The 14,782-nt window shown below is 41.4% G+C and overlaps 1 long non-coding RNA gene across 1 annotated transcript; it reads left to right on the top strand.

Moving 5' to 3' along the window:
• The first annotated feature begins 1,176 nt into the window (after nucleotides 1-1,176).
• Nucleotides 1,177-3,699, top strand: LOC139835359 (uncharacterized). Its single transcript, XR_011751163.1, has 4 exons — nucleotides 1,177-1,417; nucleotides 1,519-1,704; nucleotides 2,369-2,432; nucleotides 3,412-3,699. It is a non-coding gene; the product is annotated as an uncharacterized lncRNA (long non-coding RNA).
• The last annotated feature ends 11,083 nt before the right edge of the window (nucleotides 3,700-14,782 follow it).

Below are 14,782 nucleotides of genomic sequence, written 5' to 3'. Positions count from 1 at the left end.
CTTGCAACTTGTAAGATATAATTTACATGATACATATGCTTTATTACTACCGTTGACAAAATTGTTTCATGTTTTCAAAATCAAAGCTCTAGCACAAATATAGCAATCGATGCTTTTCCTCTATGGAGGACCATTCTTTTACTTTTATGTTGAGTCAGTTCACCTATTTCTCTCCACCTCAAGAAGCAAACACTTGTGTGAACTGTGCATTGATTCCTACATACTTGCATATTGCACTTATTATATTACTCTATGTTGACAATTATCCATGAGATGTACATGTTACAAGTTGAAAGCAACCGCTGAAACTTAATCTTCCTTTGTGTTGCTTCAATGCTTTTACTTTGAATTATTGCTTTATGAGTTAACTCTTATGCAAGACTTATTGATGCTTGTCTTGAAGTACTATTCATGAAAAGTCTTTGCTATATGATTCACTTGTTTACTCATGTCATATACATTGTTTTGATCGCTGCATTCATTACATATGTTTACAAATAGTATGATCAAGGTTATGATGGCATGTCACTCCAGAAATTATCTTTGTTATCTTTTTACCTGCTCGGGACGAGCAGAACTAAGCTTGGGGATGCTGATACTTCTCCGACGTATCGATAATTTCTTGTAACATCCCAAATTTTCAAATTATAAAATGCATGCATTTCATTCATAAGCATCATGGCATCGTTGCATTCCCTAGGAAAAATTTGAATGGAATTTTAAATTTTGTTAAAGAAACCTAAAACCCGAAGTAATGCAAATAAAGCCATATAGAACTATGTGTCAGATTCAAAATTTTCAAAATGTTTTAAAAGTGGTTCCAAAATATTCTTCATTGAATAAGGAATCTGCGGATATTTTATTTGTATTTTTCTGACTAGTTTCGACTTACTTTTGAAACAAATTGGTTTTTAAATCAAATGCCATTTGTCAAATTATTTTCCAAATACTAAAATTAGGTAAGAGAAAAGAGATTTGGTAAAAAAAAAAAAAAAAAAAAAAGAACAACGTGTGGGCAAATGGCCAGGCAAGCTCAAATGAGCGACCCAGCCAGAGGCAACTCAGAGCGTGCAGCCCGGCGCTGCACACGCACGCCCATGCCCACGTCCAAGCGACCAGGTCGCGTTTTCTTTTTCTCCTTTCCTGTTATGTGGGTCCCAGCGCCACATCATCGTCTTCAAGCCCGGGCACGAAGCGACGCACACGCACGAACGACTGCTACGTTTTTCAGTTTCTGTGTTTACTCTTCAATTGATTACCGGCGTTTTAAGGCACCATTCGACGCACCGTTTCTTCCTACTTAAGCTCCATTCCCTCCTCTTCATTTCCCCCCAAACGGCACGCCTAGAGAGCCCCCAGGCTGCTCGAATTTTGCCTCGCATGTCCGCAGTACCGTCGCGGTAAATCGTCGATTGCGGTGAGCACAGTCCATCTTTTGACTTCTAGTTTTCGCAAAACTCTTTCTTTCTTCATTTCGCATCTCTCAGATTTTGATTCGCAATTTTTCGTGCACCACAGCGACGACGCTATAATCGACTCTAGCCTCCGGCGAGCGACTTCCGGCGAACTACTGCAGATCGACGTCCGCGACTTCGTAAACGAGTTTCCCTTGTCAATCCGAGCTCCATCGTCTGCCCCACCATCGCCAAGGAGCACCGGAACGTCAAGGCCGGCGACATCAGACGACATTGCTGTGTGCGTCCCGTATGTGAGCTGCCCCTGTTTTCCTTTTCTTTGTTCAGTTTTCCTAGCAACCACAGGATCTAGATCCTAAGGCTGGTAATACATCACTTAGATGAAGGGGTACTGACCAATTAGAATCGGCCACTTGTCACATCTATTCTAAATTTCGGATATTAGAACAGGACATACTTCAATCTTTGAAAAATCATATCTTTAGTTCCGTTTATCGAAATTTAGCAAACAAGATGTCCCTGGACTCAGAAAAATGTGTAGTATACGTTAGTGTCATAATATTGCACTTTTGCATCATATTTTTACACAGTTTTTGCAGAAACTCAAATAGAGTATTTTGGCCATATAAATAGTTCTACAAAATAGTTTTAAGTAATTCCTTTTGCTTTTAGCAGAGATTCGAACCCCCTGTACAATAGCATTAGAAAATAAAAATGTTACCTATACGTTTCTCTTGTAGTATTTGTTTAGTGTTGTAGATCTTTTCTAATGATAGGAAATGTTTTTAATAATTAATTCAACACTAAAATTTTGCCATGGCATCATGCATATAGTGACAACCAGAGAACAATAAATGGAGTGCTCTTGTGTGAATCTCATATGCATCTCATGTCTATGTTTGTGCATTTGTGTTGTGCTTTGTGTTTATGGTGCTATGTATGTATGCTTGTAGATTGCGACTGTGACAGCTGCAACCTTTGTGACTGCGAAGATTGCAACTCCTCCCACTGAAAAAGGCAAGTGACACACACCAAAAGTCCCAGTTTTGATTCTTGCACTGTAGTGTTTTTTATAGTAGACATGTCTAGGGTTTATGCTTTATGCTTTATGCCTGCTAATAAATCCTAGTAGTTTAGCTACACCATTCCTAGACTCCTTTAGCCGCCATTAAATTTAGTTGTTACCTGCTATGCTATGGAAAATGTTTTGATAGAGGTTAAGGAAAAACAACTAAGTTTAATGAATTACCTGGGTGAATGGTGGAGTTATGGAGAGGGTGGCTGTATCAGGGGGCAAGACCCTGGTGCTAGTGCACACTTGCGGAAAGTCACCCAGGCTTAAAGAGATTGTAGACAAACCTTGCTCATTAGCTTCACGTACAACCACATGCTACTATGGCTCTGGCTTGACAAAGTATGTTGTATGAACCCGGATCCTAGGGGCCAGGTGGTGGTAGAGGGATACTGTAGGTGGGGGCGTGGCCCTTAGGGAATGGTTCGGGCGATTACACACAGAAGGTCTCGGCCACGGTCTACACCTGTCCTTAAGCAAAATGTGCAACGAGGTAGAAGGATTGACCTGGCCATGTGGGTAAAGGTGTACAACCTCTCGAGAGTGTAAATCTAAGTACTTAGCCGTGTCCCCGGTTAAGGACAACTTGAGCGAACTGACAAGTCTTTGTTCGAAGATCTCCTCATCCCAATTTCTTAAATAAAATTTGAATGGGTGAACAAGGGTAGGAAGGTACATTGGGGCTTTACCAATGCTACTGTTAATTTGGTACATTGGGGTTTTACCAATGCTACCGCTAATTAGATTGAAAGAAAATGTTTTGATAAAAGATAGGAAAAAATTGGCTTTATGCAAAATGAACTTGAGCTCTACCTGCCAAATGTGCACGTAGGTGTAGGATGCCTTTTGAGTCCACAAAAGTGTCCTTGCCAATACAATTCCAAATGTATTGATTCCTTCGGGCTGCAACGTTTGATGTTGCAGGTATCCCTAGCTGATGAAGAAGATGTTAGGATCACGAGTCTTTGCCCAACATGTCTGCCTGTGGCATCCGTGAAGGAAGAGGACTCCATGCTATTTGCTTTCCGCTTGATGTTGAACTCTGATTTATGTTTATGCTAGCCTTGAGCTATGCAAGTTGTATCGAACTATTTTATTTCCGCTGGATCTTAGATTGTAATGAAGACCTTTGCTACTTGGTATTTCATCTTAAACTGTGTGTGCTAGCAGTTCGATCCAGGGACTAGCACTAATGCACAGGGGCTTGCACTTTTTAAAGTGAGGTCACTACATTTCTTGTGTTCCATGCCACATTATTGATGATATCTACATGTTTTATGCACACTTTATGTCATATTCGTGCATTTTCTGGAACTAACCTATTAACAAGATGCCGAAGAGCCAATTGCTGTTTTCTGCTGTTTTTGGTTTCAGAAATCCTAGTAACGAAATATTCTCGGAATTGGACGAAATCAACGCCCAGGGTCCTATTTTGCCACGAAGCTTCCAGAAGACCGAAGAGGAGACGAAGTGGGGCCACGAGGCGGCCACACCCTAGGGCGGTGCAGCCTGGCCCTTGGCCGCGCCGGCCTGTAGTGTGGGGCCCTCGTGTGGCCCCCTGACCTGCCCTTCCGCCTACTTAAAGCCTCCGTCGCGAAACCCCCAGTACCGAGAGCCACGATACGGAAAACCTTCCAGAGACGCCGCCGCCGCCAATCCCACCTCGGGGGATTCAGGAGATCGCCTCCAGCACCCTGCCGGAGAGGGGATTCATCTCTCGGAGGACTCTACGCCGCCATGGTCGCCTCCGGAGTGATGTGTGAGTAGTCTACCCCTGGACTATGGGTCCATAGCAGTAGCTAGATGGTTGTCTTCTCCCCATTGTGCTTAATTGTCGGGTCTTGTGAGCTGCCGAACATGATCAAGATCATCTATCTGTAATTCTATATGTTGCGTTTGTTGGGATTCGATGAATAGAGAATACTTGTTATGTTGATTATCAATTTATATCTATGTGTTGTTTATGATCTTGCATGCTCTCCGTTACTAGTAGATGCTCTGGCCAAGTAGATGCTTGTAACTCCAAGAGGGAGTATTTATGCTCGATAGTGGGTTCATGTCTCCGTGAATCTGGGGAAGTGACAGAAATCTCTAAGATTATGGATGTGCTGTTGCCACTAGGGATAAAACATTGGTGCTATGTTCGAGGATGTAGTTACTGATTACATTACGCGCAATACTTAATGCAATTGTCTGCTGTTAGCAACTTAATACTGGAGGGGGTTCGGATGATAACCTGAAGGTGGACTTTTTAGGCATAGATGCATGCTGGATAGCGGTCTATGTACTTTGTCGTAATGCCCAATTAAATCTCACTATACTCATCATAATATGTATGTGCATGGTCATGCCCTCTTTATTTGTCAATTGCCCAACTGTAATTTGTTCACCCAACATGCTGTTTATCTTATGGGAGAGACACCTCTAGTGAACTGTGGACCCCGGTCCAATTCTCTATACTAAAATACAATCTACTGCAATACTGTTCTACTGTTCTCTGCAAACAATCATCATCCACACTATACGGTTAATCCTTTGTTACAGCAAGCCGGTGAGATTGACAACCTCACTGTTTCGTTGGGGCAAAGTACTTTGGTTGTGTTGTGCAGGTTCCACGTTGGCGCCGGAATCTCTGGTGTTGCGCCGCACTACATCCCGCCGCCATCAACCTTCAACGTGCTTCTTGACTCCTACTGGTTCGATTAAACCTTGGTTTCTTACTGAGGGAAACTTGCCGCTGTGCGCATCACACCTTCCTCTTGGGGTTCCCAACGGACGTGTCAACTACACGCATCACCCGGTCATAGCGAGCATGTGCTCACTAACAGAGCTGCCTTCTTCCATCATGCAGCTGAAGAATTGTTTTGATGCTTCATAGCATTCCACGGCCGCATGAGTCTCAAAAATAGCTTTCAGCTCTTTCATCAACTCATGAGGATCGTGGTGCTCAAAACGTTTTTGAAGATCGGATTCCAGACTGCATAGGATGGCACACTGAACTTGAGAGTACCAAATTTTCCGAGTCTCGTAAACAGCTTTTACTTCATCGGTTTCAGTTTCTGCAGGAGGGTCACCTAGCGGTGCATCAAGCACATATTGCAGATTTCCGCCAGAGAGGAAGATCCTCACATGACGGAACCAGTCGGTGAAGTTGCTACCGTTGCTCTTAAGTTTCTCTTTCTCTAGGAACTGATTAAAATTGATTGGGGACGCCATCTCTACAACATATATTTGCAAAAGTTTAGACTAAGTTTATGACAAATTGAGTTCAAATTTTAATTCAACATAATTAAAAACCTAGGTGAACTCCCACTCAAAACAATATCCCTCGCATTGTCTTAGTGATCACACGAACCAAATCCACCACACCTAAACCCGATCATCACGAGAAAAGGTGTGATTTTAATGGCGAACACTCAAAGTGTTCATCATATCAACCATATGATTCATGCTCTACCTTTCGGTATCACGTGTTCTGAGACCATGTCTGTACATACTAGGCTCGTCAAGGCCACCTTAGTATCCGCATGTGCAAAACTGTCTTGCACCCGTTGTATGTACTTATTGAATCTATCACACCCGATCATCACGAGATGCTTCGAAACGACAAGACTTGGTAACGGTGCTACTAAGGATGAACACTTTATTATCTTGAGATTTTAGTGAGGGATCATCTTATAATGCTACCATCGCGATCTAAGCAAAATAAGATGCATAAAAGGATTAACATCACATGCAGTTCATATGTGATATGATATGGCCCTTTTGTCTTTGCGCCTTTGATCTTCATCTCCAAAGCACGGACATGATCTCCATCATCTTCGGGCATGATCTCCATCATCATCGGCGTAGCTTCAAGGTCAATGGCGCCGTCTTCATGATTGTCCTCCATGTAGCAACTATTACAACTACTTTGAAATACTACTCAACATGAAATTTAAAGACAACCATAAGGCTCCTGCCGGTTGCCACAATACAATAATGATCATCTCATACATATTCATCATCACATTATGGCCATATCACATCACCAAACCCTGCAAAAACAAGTTAGACGTCTCTAATTTGGTTTGCATATTTTACGTGGTTTAGGGTTTTCGAGAGAGATCTAATCTACCTACGAACATGAACCACAACGTTGATACTAATGTTTTCAATAGAAGAGTAAATTGAATCTTCACTATAGTAGGAGAGACAGACACCCACAAAGCCTCTTATGCAATACAAGTTGCATGTCGAACGAGGAACAAGTCTCATGAACGCGGTCATGTAAAGTTAGTCCGAGCCGCTTCATCCCACTATGCCACAAAGATGCAAAGTACTCAAACTAAAGATAACAAGAGCATCAACGCCCACAAAACCATTGTGTTCTACTCGTGCAACCATCTATGCATAGACACGGCTCTGATACCACTGTAGGATAACGTTGCATAGAAAACAAAAATTTTCCTACCGCGAACACGCAATCCAAGCCAAGATGCAATCTAGAAGACGGTAGCAACGAGGGGTTTATCGAGTCTCACCCTTGAAGATATTCCAAATCCTACAAGAGGAGGCTCTTGTTGCTGTGGTAGACGTTCACTTGCCGCTTGCAAAAGCGCGTAGAAGATCTTGATCACGATCGGTTCCGGCGCCACGAACGGGCAGCACCTCCGTACTCGGTCACACGTTCGGTTGTTGATGAAGACGACGTCCACCTCCCCGTTCCAGCGGGCAGCGGAAGTAGTAGCTCCTCTTGAATCCGACAGCACGACGGCGTGGTGTCGGTGGTGGTGGAGAAGTCCGGCGGAGCTTCGCTAAGCGTGCGGGAAGTGGAGGAGCGGGGCGGCTAGGGTTTGGGGAGAGGGGGGCGCCGGCCACTATGGGGTGCGGCCACCTTGGTGGTGTTTGAGGTGGCCGGCCCCCTCCCCCTTGGCCCTCATTATATAGGTGGAACCCCAAGAGTTGGTCTCCAAGTCTTCGAATAAGACCCGAACCAAAAACCTTCCATATGGAGGGAAAACCTAGCCAAGCTAGGACTCCCACTAGAGGTGGGAGTTCCACCTCCCATATGGGGGGGTGGCCGGCCCCCTAAGGGGGAGTCCACTTGGGACTCCTCCCCCACTAGGGTTGGCCGGCCATGGAGGTGGAGTCCCATGTGGACTCCACCTTCCTTGGTGGTTTCTTCCGGACTTTTCTAGAACCTTCTAGAACCTTCCATAGAACCTTCCGCGATATTTTAATTCACATAAAATGACATCCTATATATGAATCTTATTCTCCGGACCATTCCGGAACTCCTCGTGATGTCCGAGATCTCATCCGGGACTCCGAACAAATATTCGAACTCCATTCCATATTCAAGTACTACCATTTCAACATCCAACTTTAAGTGTGTCACCCTACGGTTCGTGAACTATGCGGACATGGTTGAGTACTTACTCCGACCAGTAACCAATAGCGGGATCTGGAGATCCATAATGGCTCCCACATATTCAACGATGACTTTAGTGATCGAATGAACCATTCACATACAATACCAATTCCCTTTGTCACGCGATATTTTACTTGTTCGAGGTTTGATCTTCGGTATCACTCTATACCTTGTTCAACCTCGTCTCCTGACAACTACTCTTTACTCTTACCGTGGTATGTGGTCTCTTATGAACTCATTCATATGCTTGCAAGACATTAGACGACATTCCACCGAGAGGGCCCAGAGTATATCTATCCGTCATCGGGATGGACAAATCCCACTGTTGATCCATATGCCTCAACTCATACTTTCCGGATACTTAATCCCACCTTTATAACCACCCATTTACGCAGTGGTGTTTGGTGTAATCAAAGTACCTTTCCGGTATAAGTGATTTACATGATCTCATGGTCATAAGGACTAGGTAACTATGTATCGAAAGCTTATAGCAAATAATTTAATGACGAGATCTTATGCTACGCTTAATTGGGTGTGTCCATTACATCATTCATATAATGATATAACCTTGTTATTAATAACATCCAATGTTCATGATTATGAAACTAATCATCCATTAATCAACAAGCTAGTTTAAGAGGCATACTAGGGACTTCTTGTTGTCTACATATCACACATGTACTAATGTTTCGGTTAATACAATTATAGCATGATATATAAACATTTATCATAAACATAAAGATATAAATAATAACCACTTTATTATTGCCTCTAGGGCATATCTCCTTCATAAACGAACCGTGTTACTTCTCGAAGCATAATCATGACTGGTTTGTTGGTTTTTCTTAGATATTGATTCCTTGGTCATCTTTAATTAGGATGAACTGTTATTAGTGGAAAGGGAGTACCCCCTCTTGAGTTTCATCATTCAGCCTTCAGTGCACATGTAATCTCCATTCTTCTTGCTCCTAACCTTGGTTAACCTCTCTATAAATCTTATTTCTTATTTATGTCAATCGACTCCTCACTGATTATTCGTTTGTTACCTTCAACAAAGTATTATGTAGATACTAGGTCTATGATCTCTAACCCCAACAAGTTAATTTTTTCACTTCTATGGGTCAATAGTTCAAGAAAAACGTTTTCTTGGTTTCCCTCCTTTAGCCGATTATGGTACTCTGACCAAAAACATACATAGGTTACATCACTCCGCCCTGCCATCGGAATCCATCTATTCGTCATCCACGAACCGTCTACCTCGAAAGGTGGGTATTCTACATAATGTTATTTGTAGATTGCAGTAGGTACAGATTTTGTGATGACTTGATCTTGCAGTGTGTTGGGTATAGTTTTCTTGATCATGGGGCTCTATCTTGTATTTTGGGGGAAGAGAGAGGTAGCAGGCATGAATGCACCAACTGGTCACGGCAGGATATATAGTCGGCAGGATATATAGTCGGCTGGTTAGGGATGCATGAAAGGAGCAGAGCCGTTACAGATTCACTCGACGTGTACAATGTCTTTTGCCATCTCAATTAGGTACTTCACACTGACTCTTCTAATAAATTGTCTACAATCTATGATTTCACCAAAGAAGTAGAACTTCCATCTGTTAACTCTCTGTATAGTGATGTTATTAAGCTGAAAATTATTCCGATTGCAAGCATGCACTAGGTAGACAAGTGTTTCTTGCTAACCTGGATAAAAGTCTATATTGAAATATTTCCATGGGAAATTACTTCCAGATAGGCTACCATGTGCATTTGAACATTTATGATGTGGATCTGTTTCTAAGAACTTTGCAGAATTTATATAAGTCCAAAAGTATTTTTTTTCGATTTATTCAGATACTCCTTATGTATTGTTAGTGTTCTAGCTGCGTAGTGTCCATCTTACTTGAGGTTATTGCAAATGAAATTCATTTTCTTGATAAAAAAGGGCTTACGTTTGTTGCTTTTGCTAAGCTTGGCGTTGCTTCATTAGGTGTCCCTGCAGAATTGTAAAGGAACATGAAGCCACCATGATAGATGATGTTGAACTCAAAGTGTAAACATGAAGCCCCTGCATCCTTTTAGTCAATTTTCTAATTTGGTATGGAGTGCTGATACAATCCACTAAAATATTGGTACATTGGTACGTTCTAATTTCATGAGGAATATGAATAATCATTGTACATGGTGATCCTTGTATGAAGAAGTAAGGGATTCCAAGATTAAAAAAAGGTGCTGAAAAAGGAAATGTAAGTTGCATGATTGACATGCTCATTTGTTTTCTTTATTGTGTTTCTTCACTTCCAGCCTGACCAGTATTCGTTAGAACATGCATTCATACAAAGTCACCAAACTTACACTTGATTGGGACATTAAGTTGAAACTATTCTATATTTTCTGGAATATAGTTTGGGCCAAATCATATTATACTCCTCTTTTTAGAAGTGTGATCTCATAAGCTTGCCGACCATCTATTTATTGCTTTACATATTTGGAGAACATGCATGTTAAAATACTTGTTTTATAATGTTAAACTACTTGTTATATAAATACACTATTTTCCTTCTTTTTTTTTTTTTGACTATGACTACCTTGCAACAACACAACAAAGATATTTACTTAGTAACCCATAAAAAAGGTTTAAAAGGGTACCTATTAGAAACATCAAACTGTTCATATGGACATAATTGTGGAAACGCTTAATTTTTTTGCCTGTTATACTACCTTTTGGCACATGCTCCAGATTGGTCTTGTTGACAGTGTAAGAAATATTTTGTATTGAAGTATCACACTGACAGTGTTTTCTTGATGGTTGGACTGAATTACTTGATAGAAAAATGGTCACGATGGCAAATCTCTTGATGATGCCATATTATTGCTAGAAAATGTCAAGTTTTTGAATTGCTGACCGCAAATTGACAAGAACCAAAAATAGCTTATTGTGAACATATGATTTATCTTTTCATTATTTTATCATGCGCAAAATGTATACGACCATCAGTTTATGCCATGTACACATTTTCAATTTTATATTACGATGCCAAATTTATGCATGTTTGAGAAACAAGGTTGAGCGGTTCAAATTAAGTTGCGCCGTAACAATCTAGCCAGAGATCTTAAAATCCACGCCGATTAATACAAACATCACTGGCGCAATGAAGCGTGTATATCCTCCTAGAATTTGAATTAATAAATGGTTAAAAAGACATGTGCATGCACCAACTAATTAAAGCATCAACCACTCATACTTCAAGTGAAGTTGAATCTTAATGTTTTGAGAATAATATGTGACTATATCTTTACACACATGATTATCCATGTGCATTATGTTAACATATGCGGTGAAAGAAATATGAGCGACCGTAGCAACACACGGGCATTCGACTAGTATACTTTAGTACTACTAGTTGAATGTCCGTGCTCCGCCACTGCTCAGCTAATTTGTTCAATTGGTCGAAAAAAAATTATGTATGAAACTAAAAGAGTTAATTGTAACAAGCAAAATTTATGCTACATTGGAAATTCCATTATTATTGGTTAAACGTCAAATATATGAAATGCCATATGCAACTCATTTTGGTTGTATGATTGGCTACCATTCTCAGGTGTACGGAAAAGATAAAATTGTAATTGTAAAATTTAGAGTGAATGAATCCTTGGATTTGTGATAAGAAACACCTTTTTTTGTAATTTTTATTGCTGCCTAGGTCTCCACAATTCGAATTATTTTTTCTGGATTTCAGATACTACAAGTAGAGCAATTTTTTGATTTTCAGATAGTGCAAGCCGAGCAAGCACATAATAGCATTTTCTTTTGCCTCCTCATTTCTCTTTCATCCCTCTATGTTACGATAACAAGTTGGTAGAAAATAGAATAACCTAAAAATAAAAATAAAACCTTGTATGCCTATAACAAGAGACTTACTATGCATAACTCTGTATAATATAATCAAGAATCTATCTCGTTGCAGCTCCGAACTTATACTCTAACTAGATGACACCCGGCGCGTTGCGGCGGGAAACCATGTCAATTATAGTTGTGCTCTAAAAAAAGACCATTTAAAGGGACTATCGAGCCAATAAACTTAGTAAGCAGCAATGGAGACTTCATGAGAAATTACAGTGTACTGGAAACGTGGAAAATTAGACACATGTCATATTACTCTTTTCCGTTGAGCTGTAAACATGAAGTGAAAAAGTAGTTACTTACCGTGTTGCAATTATATTTTGTGTATAAGAGTAGTTAGGCGATTGATCCTGAATTGTGCATATCCATGTTCTGCTCCGAACACTACTAATATTACAGTTTCTCTCCATATTCCAATAGGAGTATAGGGCCCATGAGATGATGAGCAAATACATTATTTACAAAAGTGATTTACAAAAGATACTAAAATAGCCAATGACGGAGCACTACTTATTTAATCATGCTAAATGGAAATAAATCTCATCCGAAAATTCAGATACAGCACCAAAGGGAAGAGAGTCATGTGGGTGGCTAAATATCTAGCCGACTAATAGCATAATACCTTAAAACTTCAGCACGTCTACTAATAGCTCATCCATCCATAGCTAACAGCCTAATACTTGGGTTTGAATTACCCCAAAATGGCGATGCTTAACTGTGTTGGATGCAACAGAAACTAAATGCAAAATCGTAGAGTTTTAATATTCGGGTAAAACTATTATTCCTTTTGGTTACATAGATGTGTTATCATAGCAATACTGCATTTCTTGGTTCCTGCTCCTCTGCATACTGAGATGAAACAAAAAGTTCAAATAGATTAGAACTGACGAAGCACTAAGCATCAAGCAGCATGTCGTAGAACGTGAGTATGGAAGAACTCATGGACTGAAGCAAGTGTTGTTCGTGTGAGAGACATATCAACGACCCACTGTGATCAACAGCATCTCGACGGTGATGAAATAAACTACATCAATACAGATTTATAAGATAAGTATGAGCTTTTTATGTAGAAAACATGCTGCAATACATGGTTATATAAAGGCTGTTACCAACTGATTACTTCAATGTGTGTGGATCTGGGATTTCTCTCCTTTCATGGGCGCTGTACACTTCACTTTTCAGGTTTTGTTGAAGTGTTGACTCTCCTCTCCATGTTGTAAGACCAATAAGAAACATGAAAACAAAATCAGAATTTACTATGATAAATAGTTACAGATTGAGCATGACATTTTTTCATAATAACAACATGGGAAGCCATATATAATGAAACATAAGCCGATAAATTTCAGGAGAGATTTGAATGGAACAAATACTGCAACCACAAAGAGTAAGAAAGTAGAAGACGCATGTGCTAATTCAATGTAAACTAAAAGTAAACAGTAAGAGATGAGAGTTTCTGTACCAATAGAAGCATCTCCTATTGACCAGTGTCCGTAAGCTGTAGGCGTGATTGTAGCTTCTTCCTCCTTGCTTGAGTGATCAGTATGCACAATCCATTGGAAATTCAATTAAATCGGGATCGGATTCAGCTAGAAGCAGGCACAATCCACTGAAGATCAAACCAAATCGTGGTGGAGGCAAAACGTCGAGCAGTTTGGATCCGGCGAGCAACCTAACAGATTAAAAAATATGAGTGAGGGGATGATAAAAGAAGAAAGGGGAAAAAGAAATCTGCAGCGGACAACTACGAAAGGGAGCCTTGTGGCAGAGATGGCGCCGCAAGCAGACCCCCACTACTTGTTGTCGACGGCAACACGGGTAGATTTTTATAAATGGAGGTTTTTTTTCGACAAATTTATACATGGAGGTGGAGGTGGACCAGGTCATCTCAGCAGTTTCTGCATAATGATGAATGGTGGAATGCATCGGGCGGTTTCTTAAGCATTTGTGGCGAGGAGGTGGAGGCATTACGTCGCATAGAATTTGTGGCGGTGATGGAAGAAGGCGAATCGAGGCGGAGCGGTGGTGGGGGCGAGATCTGTGGGGAGACTCCGCGAGGAAGAGGAACAGAGTCGGCCGCCCTTTTCTTTTCGCAACTGCATGTAGACGTAGGTCCATCGGGGATATGGGTCGGTGCCATCGGTCGGCGACGCGTGTGGGCCTGGCCACAAAGGCGATCCGTACCAGGGTCTGGCCAGAAGAAACATCCCGTACGTGGACTGGACATGAACGGTCATCGGTAGTGTCGGTATGGCGAGCGAATCCTCCCGTACGTCTGCGAACAGGGTGGGGAGGTCAAATTTCTTAATAAGCCTACGTGGCTCGCTGTGAGAGCAGGAAAATGGGGCCAAGTATTAAGAAAGAGAAGATATCCTCTGATTGGTAACTTCCAAACCAATTATTCTTGAATCTAATCTTCCCATGAATAAAACTAATGCCAGCTACCACTTCATCCAATTGGAGCCATTTCCATGATCCATATTCTATCATGCAAACAACTATATATGTAAAGAAAATGTGAGAGTTTACACAGAGTTTTACCCAAAGACTTGAATTCCTGATCCAGCTTTTGTAGCATAGGGAAGGAAAGGGGCCGAAGCAGCACGAAGAAGGTGTTCATGTCGCAACGGCCCAACAAGCAACACCGGCACTATGTGCTTTAGTAAATGCGCTAGAACCTCAATAATTGCAACATTGCGAGCAAAGCAAGCTGATCCATCACATTTCAATCCACGGAAACTAACATTTAGAGCCCGAGGGGAGAAGGGGATAGGCAGCTCACTTGGGAAGTGGCGGAGGGCGCGATGGTGAAGACCCTCATGTTGTTGCTCCTGTAGCAGCTGTTGTGGGCACCGGTGGCGAATGGGTAGGATAGGCAAGCAGTGACATCATGGGGGTAGAGTGTCGTCTTGAAGGCCATCGTTGTGAGGGGCCGACGGACTGGGGAGGTGGAGGTGGCTAGCAAGAGAGATTGAGGTGTGGGTG

Source organism: Lolium perenne, chromosome 2, assembly GCF_019359855.2.
Source record: "Lolium perenne isolate Kyuss_39 chromosome 2, Kyuss_2.0, whole genome shotgun sequence".
Lineage (NCBI taxonomy): Eukaryota > Viridiplantae > Streptophyta > Magnoliopsida > Poales > Poaceae > Lolium > Lolium perenne.
This window is presented reverse-complemented; position numbering and strand designations above follow the sequence as displayed.